The sequence below is a fragment of the Mytilus trossulus genome, chromosome 2 (genome assembly GCF_036588685.1).
Source record: "Mytilus trossulus isolate FHL-02 chromosome 2, PNRI_Mtr1.1.1.hap1, whole genome shotgun sequence".
Classification (NCBI taxonomy): domain Eukaryota; kingdom Metazoa; phylum Mollusca; class Bivalvia; order Mytilida; family Mytilidae; genus Mytilus; species Mytilus trossulus.
The window spans coordinates 41,480,456-41,492,507 of NC_086374.1; positions in this window are offsets into that span (position 1 = coordinate 41,480,456).

The following is a 12,052-nucleotide window of genomic DNA, read 5'->3' on the forward strand; positions in this document are numbered from 1 at the left end:
GTGTTGAGGGAAAATCTTAAAGATTTCAACAGATGTAACAAATTTGAAATTGATGATGAGCATGATAAACGAACCTGAGGGAAAGCTCTTAAATAGACAAATGTGTCGTCGTCTTTCTAAACTGCATGACAAGAGTAAAATATATGACGCTTGCTATGGGTGTAAACGTGGTTTTATTAAACCTAATGCTTCTACCATTTGAAGGTTACAAGACATTTTGTATAGACTGATAATAATATAGGAAATAAGAATTGCAGAAAACGAAGAGACTTTTGATGTTCATAGTACTGTACTTAATAGAAAAAAAGTTCATCTTGTCATCATCAACATTTCCAGTGTGACCTTTTAGAAAATTCCCACGGTTTACAAGGACATCAATAGAGTTGTTGCACGTGTTTTAGTAACCTTGATATATAATATGACGACTGATCAACATCAAACAAATTAAAAACTTTTCACTTACGCATTGCTTCATATAAATGCCTTCTTGTTATAAGTATGTACAGACAAAATGTAAGAATATAATCTTTTGAATATAACACCTCGATATTGTCAGCGTCCATGTAAACAATGTGTTATTGCTGACATAATTGTGACGCGTGTCTGGTGCAAATACAAAATCTTATCCTGGTATCTATGATCTACTCATAATTTCTATTTTAAATTACTAACTTTTATGTTTACGATAATGGTTTTCAAATCAAAATTGATACAGTTCTTTCGGTTGACTTTTTAATCACCTTTTCTCAAACATTTTCTATATTTTATAGTGAGAGAAAACGTATGAGTTCAAAATGTGTTCATTTAAAAGAATGCAGATACAAGAAAAGGGCGAATGATATTTACTAAAATAAAAGAACTTAATTTGATGCCCTAAAATGACATCGAAGATATGGAGGATTTTTTTTATTGACAACTTTTTTTATATGTTCGTTCTAGTTCTTATTCGTCGAACTTCAAATGGGACCCAACTTTGCTTGTCTGTTTACTTCTACGAGAGACGCGGTAACTAATCAAAATACATGAACAGACATAAAAAATTATGATAATCAGTCGATGACCTTGCAATAATTGAAAGTTGAAGTGCTAATGATGAGCCATTCAAATGTGACATCTCAAATTTCCTCAAGTCTGCTGCATCATTTGATAGCTAAACTTTACTTAATAACGAAAGAGATGATCCTGATTTCACAATTGTAAACTTTCCAATTGAAGATTTGTAGCAACATTCCATAAATGATTGCATATGAAAAATACAGTTAATATTTTTTAAGTGATATTATATCCCAAAGTCTCGCATTTCTTTATGAGAAGGTTGCTATGTAAGGGTTAATTCTTTGTGTTAAATGTAATGTCATAAAGAAGTATTCCTGTCACTGATGAACACGGAATTTTCGTTTCACCGTAAAAATAGTTATGTGTCGTACATAATTTTGTACCTAGAACTTAACAACCATGGTCGGTTTAATACTGAATCAAAATGAAAAATGCGATATGAATTAAATTTCTAAGCGCAAAGTTGTTGACGTTAAAAGCGATATTTCATCAGCACCTGCATACGCAGTGGATACCAATTACATCACATGAAATCTGATTTCATATTGGAAGTTCCTTTAAACTTTTTTAATTTAAATGTAAACCAGACGTTTTTGATTGGTAGGCTGAAATCATCTATTTTCAAGTTTTACGAATGCAGTCATAACTTAGTTGATTGTTACAAGTAATAACATATATGACTCATTTGTCGTATTTACAATAATTTTCCCCCTTTTCTGTCTAATCGATTGGTTGATAAGTCATCACATTTCACTTGTAACATATGTAAGCAGCATTAGTTTACCGATGTCAAATCTAAGACAATCGATGAAGAAGAGATGTTAGGGTAACAAAAAGTAAAATAACAAAACTACCGAACTCACAGGAAAATTCAAAACTGAAAGTCCGTAATCTAATGGCAAAATCATAGGCTCAAACACATCAAACGAATTGTTAATAACTTTCATATAACTTATAATAATATATTTAAAAACATACTTGAAACTGTACATGTGTGTAATCCTGCTTGATTGTTTTCTGTCTTTATGTCAAAAATAAACAAATTACAAAAAAAAAACACTTTCATATACCTGACTTTGTACAGATATATCTTATGTAGAAAAAAGTAAATAAAACCTGGTTTAATAGCTAGCTAAACCTTTCACTTGTAATTCCATTATATTGACAATGATATGTGAACAAAACAAACAAACATAATAGATAAAAATGTCAAAAATATGGGTACAGCAGTCAACATATTGTATAATAATCTTAATCATTATAAAAACAATGACATATGTAACAAAAAAACACAAAAAGGCAAACAAACAAATATTTTTAGACAAAAGAGCAATTCAGCAATAATGAAAGACAAGAATACAAAAAATTACCATACATTGTATCTCAAAAACGGGATGTATAAGTAAAGAGCCACTTCATATGTATATCGAAAAAATATATATGAATAAATGTCATGCTACGTGAATAGGGCAAATTGATTATTCCTTAGAAAGAAGTTCAAATTTATAGGATTTTGATACTTAGTTTGCATTTTCTCAAAAATTTGTTCTGCGTATTTTTTTTTCTTCCAATTGACATTTGTCAGTATTGCCATTAACATTTCCATTTTATTGATATCAAAGAAATAAAGATTAATGAGTTAATCGAGATCTGTAATATGTAAAACAAAAGTCGACAAAATAGATGTCTTGTCACGTAACGTCAGGATTACGATCAAGGTTGAGCGGGTGTCTTTTTTCTGATTCTCATCTAGGCATGCTGTAAAAGTACTCTTTTTGTTTAAAAATAGTTTGCCATATGACATTCAAAATACAAAAGAAACATCTTAAACTTGAAGACTAAAACAAACAAAAAAAGAGTTTGTCAATTTTCTGATAAAAAAAATATTTTACAATCAAGGACAGATAAAAGTAATGAATAAGACAATTTGTGTGATTTTGGATTTTTCAAGAAAATAATATAAAACCCATGTCCCCTATTTTTATTTGATACCTCGGAAGTGTATATTAAAAGCAATTCTTTCATTGATTACTCTTTACTTTATAAACAGTTCTATCGTGTAATGTTTCCTAAATAAGCACACATAAAGTCTCCCCTATACAACACACATGAAATAACTGCAATTTAGTTAAGTTAATTTCGTGCATTTTAACGGGTAAAAAACAATGTCCGTGATCCTCATTTCTTAAAGAAAAGTTTGAAAGAACATTGACAAGAAGTATTCTTCAAATTTTAAGAAAAATATATCGTCGAATTTTTAGACATCCCTACTGCCTACAAGCGGTTTGGTAATGCTTGACATAAGAATCAGTTATTTTTTGCTTTTAACGAATTCAGTAACAGATAAATTTCATAGCAATACAACAGAAACTTCAGTTTTGGAAACTGATGTTTGATCTTTGGTCGTTTTTTCTTTGGAAAATGCTTGTGACCAAGTCATAACTATATCAGTTGTTTTTCACTATTACGTTGATTGATGTATAGCCTTTGTGTTGTTGTTTTTTTATGAACTTCATCTTTTTGAAATGCTTTGGAGTTTGGTTATTTTGTTATACTTTTTTCGTCCAACTTGATATATTTTTCTAATGCCTGTGTTTGTGGGTCATAATTGTTTGTTGTCTCATCTTACTCAGAAGTTGCTTCATGGTTAAGTTGATCTTCGACACTTTGAAAGACGTTATCGTGACAATTTTGAAAATGGCACATTTCAACATGGATTAGAGATACGAAGCTTACAATTCAGTTCGAATACAACCATTTCGTCTAATTGTAGTCATCAGGGGTGCAAGAATTAAAAAATAAAACTAGTTGGACAGCAACTCCAATAACAACGCTGGTGCGCACTGAAAACCAAAAGTAGCAAAAAGATGTACCCGATCTGTCTAAAGCTATCTTTACCTGGGGTAATGCTTATTTTTCTACTTAGTGAAAGAATTCCCAATACCTGTGCCATGTATCTTTTATTGTAAAAACAAACCTTGTCAAAATATTAATAAAACCAGTACCAAAATGACAAGATCATGTTTACCCACTGATGGCGTGATTTACTTTAAATACCATAGCACTGAATAAAAAAATGAAACTTGATTATAGAACACAAATGCTAGTGAGATGGCATGTCCTCAATGCTCTTCAACTTTGTATTTGTTTGGCTTTTTAACTATTTTGATCTGAGCGTCACTGATGAGTCTTATGTAGACGAAACGCGCGTCTGGCGTATAAAATTATAATCCTGGTACTTTTGATAACTATTTACACCACTGGGTCGATGCCACTGCTGGTGGACGTTTCGTCCCCGAGGGTATCACCAGCCCAGTAGTCAGCACTTCGGTGTTGACATGAATATCAATTATATGGTCATTTTTATAAATTTTCTGTATACAAAACTTTGAATTTTTCGAAAAACTAAGGATTTTCTTACCCCAGGAGTAGATTACCTTAGCCGTATTTGGCACAACTTTTTGGAATTTTGGGTCCTCAATGCTCTTCAACTTTGTATTTGTTTGGCTTTTTAACTATTTTGATCTGAGCGTCACTGATGAGTCTTATGTAGACGAAACGCGCGTCTGGCGTATAAAATTATAATCCTGGTACTTTTGATAACTATTTACACCACTGGGTCGATGCCACTGCTGGTGGACGTTTCGTCCCCGAGGGTATCACCAGCCCAGTAGTCAGCACTTCGGTGTTGACATGAATATTAATTATATGGTCATTTTTATAAATTTTCTGTATACAAAACTTTGAATTTTTCGAAAAACTAAGGATTTTCTTACCCCAGGAGTAGATTACCTTAGCCGTATTTGGCACAACTTTTTGGAATTTTGGGTCCTCAATGCTCTTCAACTTTGTATTTGTTTGGCTTTTTAACGATTTTGATCTGAGCGTCACTGATGAGTCTTATGTAGACGAAACGCGCGTCTGGCGTATAAAATTATAATCCTGGTACTTTTGATAACTTTAGTACATGGGCGTCAAGTTGGTTACCTATTCCCTATTCCCTATTCGTTACCTATTCCCTATTCCCTATTCGTTGCCTATTCGTTACCTATTCCCTATTCCCTATTCGTTACCTATTCGTTACCTATTCCCTATTCCCTTTTCCCTATTCGTTACCTATTCGTTACCTATTCCCTATTCCCTATTCGTTACCTATTCGTTACTTATTTGAATTTTAATATCCTTTTATGGCGTGGAATAGTTTAATATGGCTGCCGTTACCATGGAAACGGCACAATTGTGAAAAAAATCAGTTTTTGGTTTTTGGTGAACTGTTTGGATATGCTTCAACTCAGAATCATCATATTTTAAAACAATGTAGGTGCCCACTATGTACAGGTGTTGGATGATTTTGGCGATCATTGGAACTACTTTGTTGCTATGGAAACTACATGTTGCTATGGAAACTACACCAAAATTTTCAAAATTCTCCAAATGCTCAAAACTTCATGAAACTTCACAGTAATGATGAGCAACATTGGTAGATGTGGCATTTGGAGTTGGAATTTCCAAAATAGGTCTTGTTACCATGGAAACAATGCAAAAAGATCAAAAAAATTAAAAATAAGAATTTTGAGTCAACTGGATGAAACTTTACAGGAATGGTAACTGGCATAGGCAGAGTTGGATTTGAAGTTAGAATTTTCAAAATGGCCGCCGTAACCATGGAAACAGCAAAAATATCAAAAAATTCAAAATGTTCAAACTTAATGAAACTTTGCAAAAATGTTACTAGACATCTGTAGAAGCTCTCTTTGACTCTTGAATTGTCAAAATGGCTGCCGCTCACCTGGTAATAGGGGGAAGGGTGCCATCCGTTATTGCTAGCAATTACAAATCTAGTTGTTTATACTCTTACATATGGTAATAGTTCTAAATTTGTTGAGGTAAAATGATCTTTTTATGACCTATTTATATGTGTTTGTGCTCAACCGATCCTTTTACTTCATGTTCGATACGCATTTGTTCCTTACTTGTTTTTTATACGTTCTACCTTTTAACTGCTTTATGTCCGTATGTTTGAAGATGGATCTTGGTTCGACGGGATGAAATCACCGTGTAGCGCTTGCATAAACAAGAAGATGTAGTATGATTGCCAATGAGACAACACTCCACATTAGACCAAAATGACACAGAAATTATTATCAACTATAGTTCACTGTACGGCCTTCAACAATGAACATAGCCCAAACCGTGTAGTCACCTATAACAGGCCCAGACATGACAACCTCATACGATTCAAACAACAAAACTGACGGCCGTATTTCATATACAAAAAAATAAACGGAAATATGTAACACAAAAACAAACAATAACTACTTAATTTCAGGCTCTTGTCTAGGGACAGGCACATACTAACATAATGTGGTGGAGTTAAACATGTAAGCAGGGTGTACATCGTTTCGGAGCATGCTATTACCTTGTTTAATTCGTTCCATCACTCGCTTATATATTTTTAATACTAGTATCTTACGTTGCACCTTTTAAAACATCATTTTCAATTGTTTTGTTGTCTTTGGTGGTACAATGTGTTCTTAGAGATGAAATGACCCTTTTAGAGCGCATGTACCCGTTCCAGCGCTCGGTTAATACCCTATTACCTATTCGTTACATATTTGTTACCTACTCACTAATAATACGTTTGTTGTACCTTTTAGAAAAGGATTTTTAATTGTCTCCATGTCTCTTGTGGTAACAATGTGTTCTTAGAGTTGAAATTACCATATTAGTGCACATGTACCCGTTCCAGCGCTCAGTAAATACCCTGTTACATATTCGTTACCTATTCGTTACCTATTCACTTATAACGCGTTTGTGGTGCGTTGCACCTTTTAGAAAAGGATTTTTAATTGTGTCCGTGTCTCATGTTGTATCAATGTGTTCTTAGAGATGAAATGACCATATGAGCGCGCATGTACCCGTTCCAGCGCTCGGTAAATAACCTTTTACATATTCGTTACCTATTCGTTACCTGTTCACTTTTAATATGTTTGTTGTACGTTGCACCTTTTAGAAAAGGATTTTTAATTGTCTCCATGTCTCTTGTGGTAACAATGTGTTCTTAGAGATGAAATGACCCTATTAGCGCGTATGTACCCGTTCAAGCGCTCGGTTAATACCCTGTTACCTATTCGTTACCTATTCGTTACCTATTCACTTATAATACGTTTGTTGTACGTTGCACCTTTTAGAAAAGGATTTTCAATTAAATTCATATCTCTGGTGGTAATTATTTGTTCTTATAGATGTAATACCCCTATTAGAGCGCATGTACCCATTCCAGCGCTCGGTTAATACCCTGTTACCTATTCGTTACCTATTCACTTATAATACGTGTGTTGTACGTTGCACCTTTTAGAAAAGGATTTTTAATAGTCTCCATGTCTCTTGTGGTAACAATGTGTTCTTAGAGATGAAATTTACCTATTAGCGCGCATGTATCCGTTCCAGCGCTCGGTAAACAACCTGTTACCTATTCGTTACCTATTCGTTACCTATTCACTTTTAATATGTTTGTTGTACGTTGCACCTTTTAGAAAATGATTTTCAATTGTGCCCATAAGTTTGGTGATAACAATGTGTTCTTAGAGATGAAATGACCCTATTAGCTCACATGTACCCGTTCCAGCGCACGGTAAATAACCTGTTACCTATTCGTTACCTATTCACTTATAATACGTTTGTTGTACGTTGCACCTTTAAGAAAAGGATTTTTAATTAAGTTCATATCTCTGGTGGTAATAATGTGTTCTTATAGATGAAATACCCCTATTAGCGCGTATGTACTCGTTCCAGCGCTGTGATAATACCCTGTTACTTATTCGGTCCTTATTCGCTTTTAATGCGCGGGGTAAACATTGCACCTTGATATAAATCGTTTTTTAATTGTGTTCATGTCTCTGGTGGTAACAATGTGTTCTTAGAGATGAAACGACCCTATTAGAGCGCATGCACCCGTTCCAGCGCTCGGTTAATACCCTGTTACCTATTCGTTACCTATTCACTTATAATACGTTTGTTGTACGTTGCACCTTTAAGAAAAGGATTTTTGATTAAGCTCATATCTCTGGTGGTAGTTTTGTGTTCTTATAGATGAAATACCCCTATTAGCGCGTATGTACTCGTTCTAGGGCTCGGATAATACCCTGTTACTTATTCGTTCCTTATTCGCTTTTAATGCGCAGGGGTATACGCTGCACCTTAAAATAAATCGTTTTTTAATTTTGTATGTCTCTGGTGGTAACAATGTGTTCTTAGAGATGAAATGACTCTATTAGCGCGCATGTACCCGTTCCAGCGCTCGGTTAATACCCTGTTACCTATTCGTTACCTATTCGTTACCTATTCACTTATAATCCGTTTGTTGTACGTTGCACCTTTTAGAAAATGATTTTCAATTGTGTCCATGTCTCTGGTAGTAATAATGTGTTCTTAGAGATGAAATACGACTATAAGCGCGCATGTACCCGTTCCAGCGCTCGGATAATACCCTGTTACCTATTCATTACCTATTCACTGATAAAACGTTTGTTGTACGTTGCACGTTATAGAAAAGGATTTTTAATTGTCTCCATGTCTCTTGTTGTTACAATGTGTTCTTAGAGATGAAATTACCCTATTAGCGCGCATGTACCCGTTCCAGCGCTCGGTTAATACCCTGTTACCTATTCGTTACCTATTCGTTTCCTATTCACTTATAATACGTTTGTTGTACGTTGCACCTTTTAGAAAAGGATTTCTAATTAAGTTCATATCTCTGGTGGTAATAATGTGTTCTTAGAGATGGAATGACCCTATCAGCGCACATGTACCCGTTCCATCGCACGGTAAATAACCTGTTACCTATTCGTTACCTATTCACTTATAATACGTTTGATGTACGTGGCACCTTTAAGAAAAGGATTTTTAATTAAGTTCATATCTCTGGTGGTAATAATGTGTTCTTATAGATGAAATACCCTATTAGCGCGTATGTACTCGTTCCAGCACTCGGATAATACCCTGTTACTTATTCGTTCCCTATTCGCTTTTAATGCGCGGGTTACACGCTGCACTTGAAAAAAATCGTTTTTCAATTGTGCCCATGTCTCTGGTGGTAACAATGCGTTCTAAGAGATGAAATGACCCTATTAGCGCGCATGTACCCGTTCCGGCGCTCGGGTAATGCCCTGTTACCTATTCGTTACCTATTCGTCACCTTTTCACTTATGATACGTTTGTTGTACGTTGCACCTTTTAGAAAAGGATTTTTAATTACTATCATATCTCTGGTGGTAATAATGTGTTCTTATAGATGAAATATCCCTAATAGCGCGTATGTACTCGTTCCAGCGCTCGGATAATACCCTGTTACTTATTCGTTCCTTATTCGCTTTTAATGCGCAGGGGTATACGCTGCACCTTTAAATAAATCGTTTTTTAATTGTGTTCATGTCTCTGGTGGTAACAATGTGTTCTTAGAGACCTATTCGAATTTAATTGAAAATCCTTTTCTAAAAGGTGCAATGTACACCAAACGTATTATAAGTGAATAGGTAACGAATAGGTAACAGGGTATTAGAGGTTTCCAGATTTGCTACGTATCAGGTACGGTTGGTACGTAACACAACCGTTGGTGCTGTTTGGGAGGTTTCATTTAATGCATGAGATTATTGTATGTATCATGATAAAAATAGAGAAACAAAATTGCATATCAGTACTAAAAACCGTTATCTTTTATTTTATTACGGTTTCACTGCTTCAAGAAAACCTTGCACGTGATATTATACGATAAAATTTATTTTGTGCACAAGAGAATGAATCAAACAGTCCTAACTGGAACTGAGTTGCCTCGACCTTTATATTCTAAATATAGATTTGCGTTTCTGCATGGCTATATTTCTGTTTTTTGTATATTAAGAAAAGGATTAGAATAAAGAATGTTTTCTAATACTTAAATATAAATTGGAATAATTAGAAATTACTTATTAATAATATCTTACTTCTACCTTACTGATGTCGTTAATGACTACATAGACGGATCCAGGGGAATGGCGGCTTGGGGACCGCCCCCCCTTTTTCGTGGCAAAAATTTGGTTGATTATATAGGGAATCACTGAAGCATGGATGGAGCGCCCCCACCCTTTATGAAAAGTTCTGGATGCGTCACTGAACTAGAACACGTGCTAATGGCAAAAATGAGTTCAAAATTGTATTGATTTCTCATTAAATAATTTTGTATTAATTAAGCTATCTTTTCGATCATTTGAGCAACATTTTTTCGTAAAACGTAACACACATTGTAAAACTATCGATCTATCCCTTTCCTTATATTTTGTCACTGAACTTTTAATAAAATTGTTGATTATATTAATTACTTAAAGTCATAAGAAACGAGTGACCGGTGAAAAATAATGTTCTTCCAATTCTTGAACCAATGCATACAAACATCATAAACTTCGTCTTCTGTGCTCGAATTTATCATCTTTTTCGTGTAAATTTCGTATAATTGTCAATTTTTTTTTTTCAATCGGTCAATGTTGTTGTGAAAATATGGCAGGTAATTTTATTTAAAAAGTTCGTGTTTTGAAGCCGAAGTTTAACGATTGTCACCTGTTTGTCAACAATTGACGAAAATTAAACAAAAAAGCATGGAAATTGAGCACGTGTTTAACATGTAAATTCAGATAATAGTTTATTTTAAGGACATCCATGCGTATTGTGGTCACCGGATTTTTAAGATGGGTCACACTGAGGTCACCTTGCATACGGAAAACATGTCGGGGGGGGGGGGGGGGGGAATTGCTTGCTGGAAGGAAGCTATTCAAATAAAGTAAACTTCTAAATATGAATAAATTAAAGAATTTTCTTCAGAAAAAAGTATATGTACATAAGTTTTATAATGAAAACTATCCATTGAGTTATAAAAATTATATGCATTTTTTTTGGATTTGAGGTTTCTTATGACTTTAAAGAATGAATATAAATTTTATGACACTAACGAAAACCATTTTTTGAGTAGAAATATTTATCATCACGATGTTACTTCATCGTGTTAGCTTATTATTGTTATGTCACTAGATATTGTTATTACATTAATATTTGTACATATTGTCGCGAGTAAAATTGCACATGCCTGCGAGTAGTATAATATAATCTACGAGGGGTAATATTAAACCAATATCCATCCACTTATCCATTTGTCGTACAGCATTGCCAGAAAAACTTCATACAACACAGCGTATTTTGTTCACTGATAACGGCAATAATTTGACGCTATATTTACACTTAGTCTAATGCAATATGAATATGTCTTTCTATCTCTTCGTAATGTTCTACGGAAAATACTGTGTTGATATATAATGTCTTTTGTACCATTTACAACTGATTTATGGACTCAAAATTAAGGATCATTTTCATCGGTTGGTAAATGTTTCTTTGTAATTTGGTTCAGGTTTATATGTACTAGTATCATGAAAACGATATTACTTAAAATAGTTTAACTCCAGTTTTTCTGAGTTTTCTCTCTCGGCTTACTGCGAAAAAGATATTAAAAAAGGGCATGTTTCTAAAATTTATAGAACATATTGATTTTATGAGGGTCTTTTTTATAAAGAAAAACTTTAAGATAATTGTCCAAAAAGGAAGGATGCTAAGTAAATACGATATCAGCCATATCTCTATGCATAATTGTTCAAATTGAAGATGTAAACGACCTTGTATTTTTTATACTTCATTCCGGATGTCTGATTTTTTTTTTTTATCTTTATTCAATTCTTCAACGTATATATACAACAGATATATTACATATTACACAAAATTATCACAAGGTAATGTTATTAAGTAAAATGACATACATAATCAATACAGTAATCAGAAATCACGCGTTTTGACACCTTCGGTTTCTTGTAACAGAGTATTACTTTTTTAAAAGTATGTCTGATCATGTCTCCCGGGACTTTTTTTTCTTATCTTGATTCTATATTTATTGACAAGTGTAATAGACCTCTCGCGCACT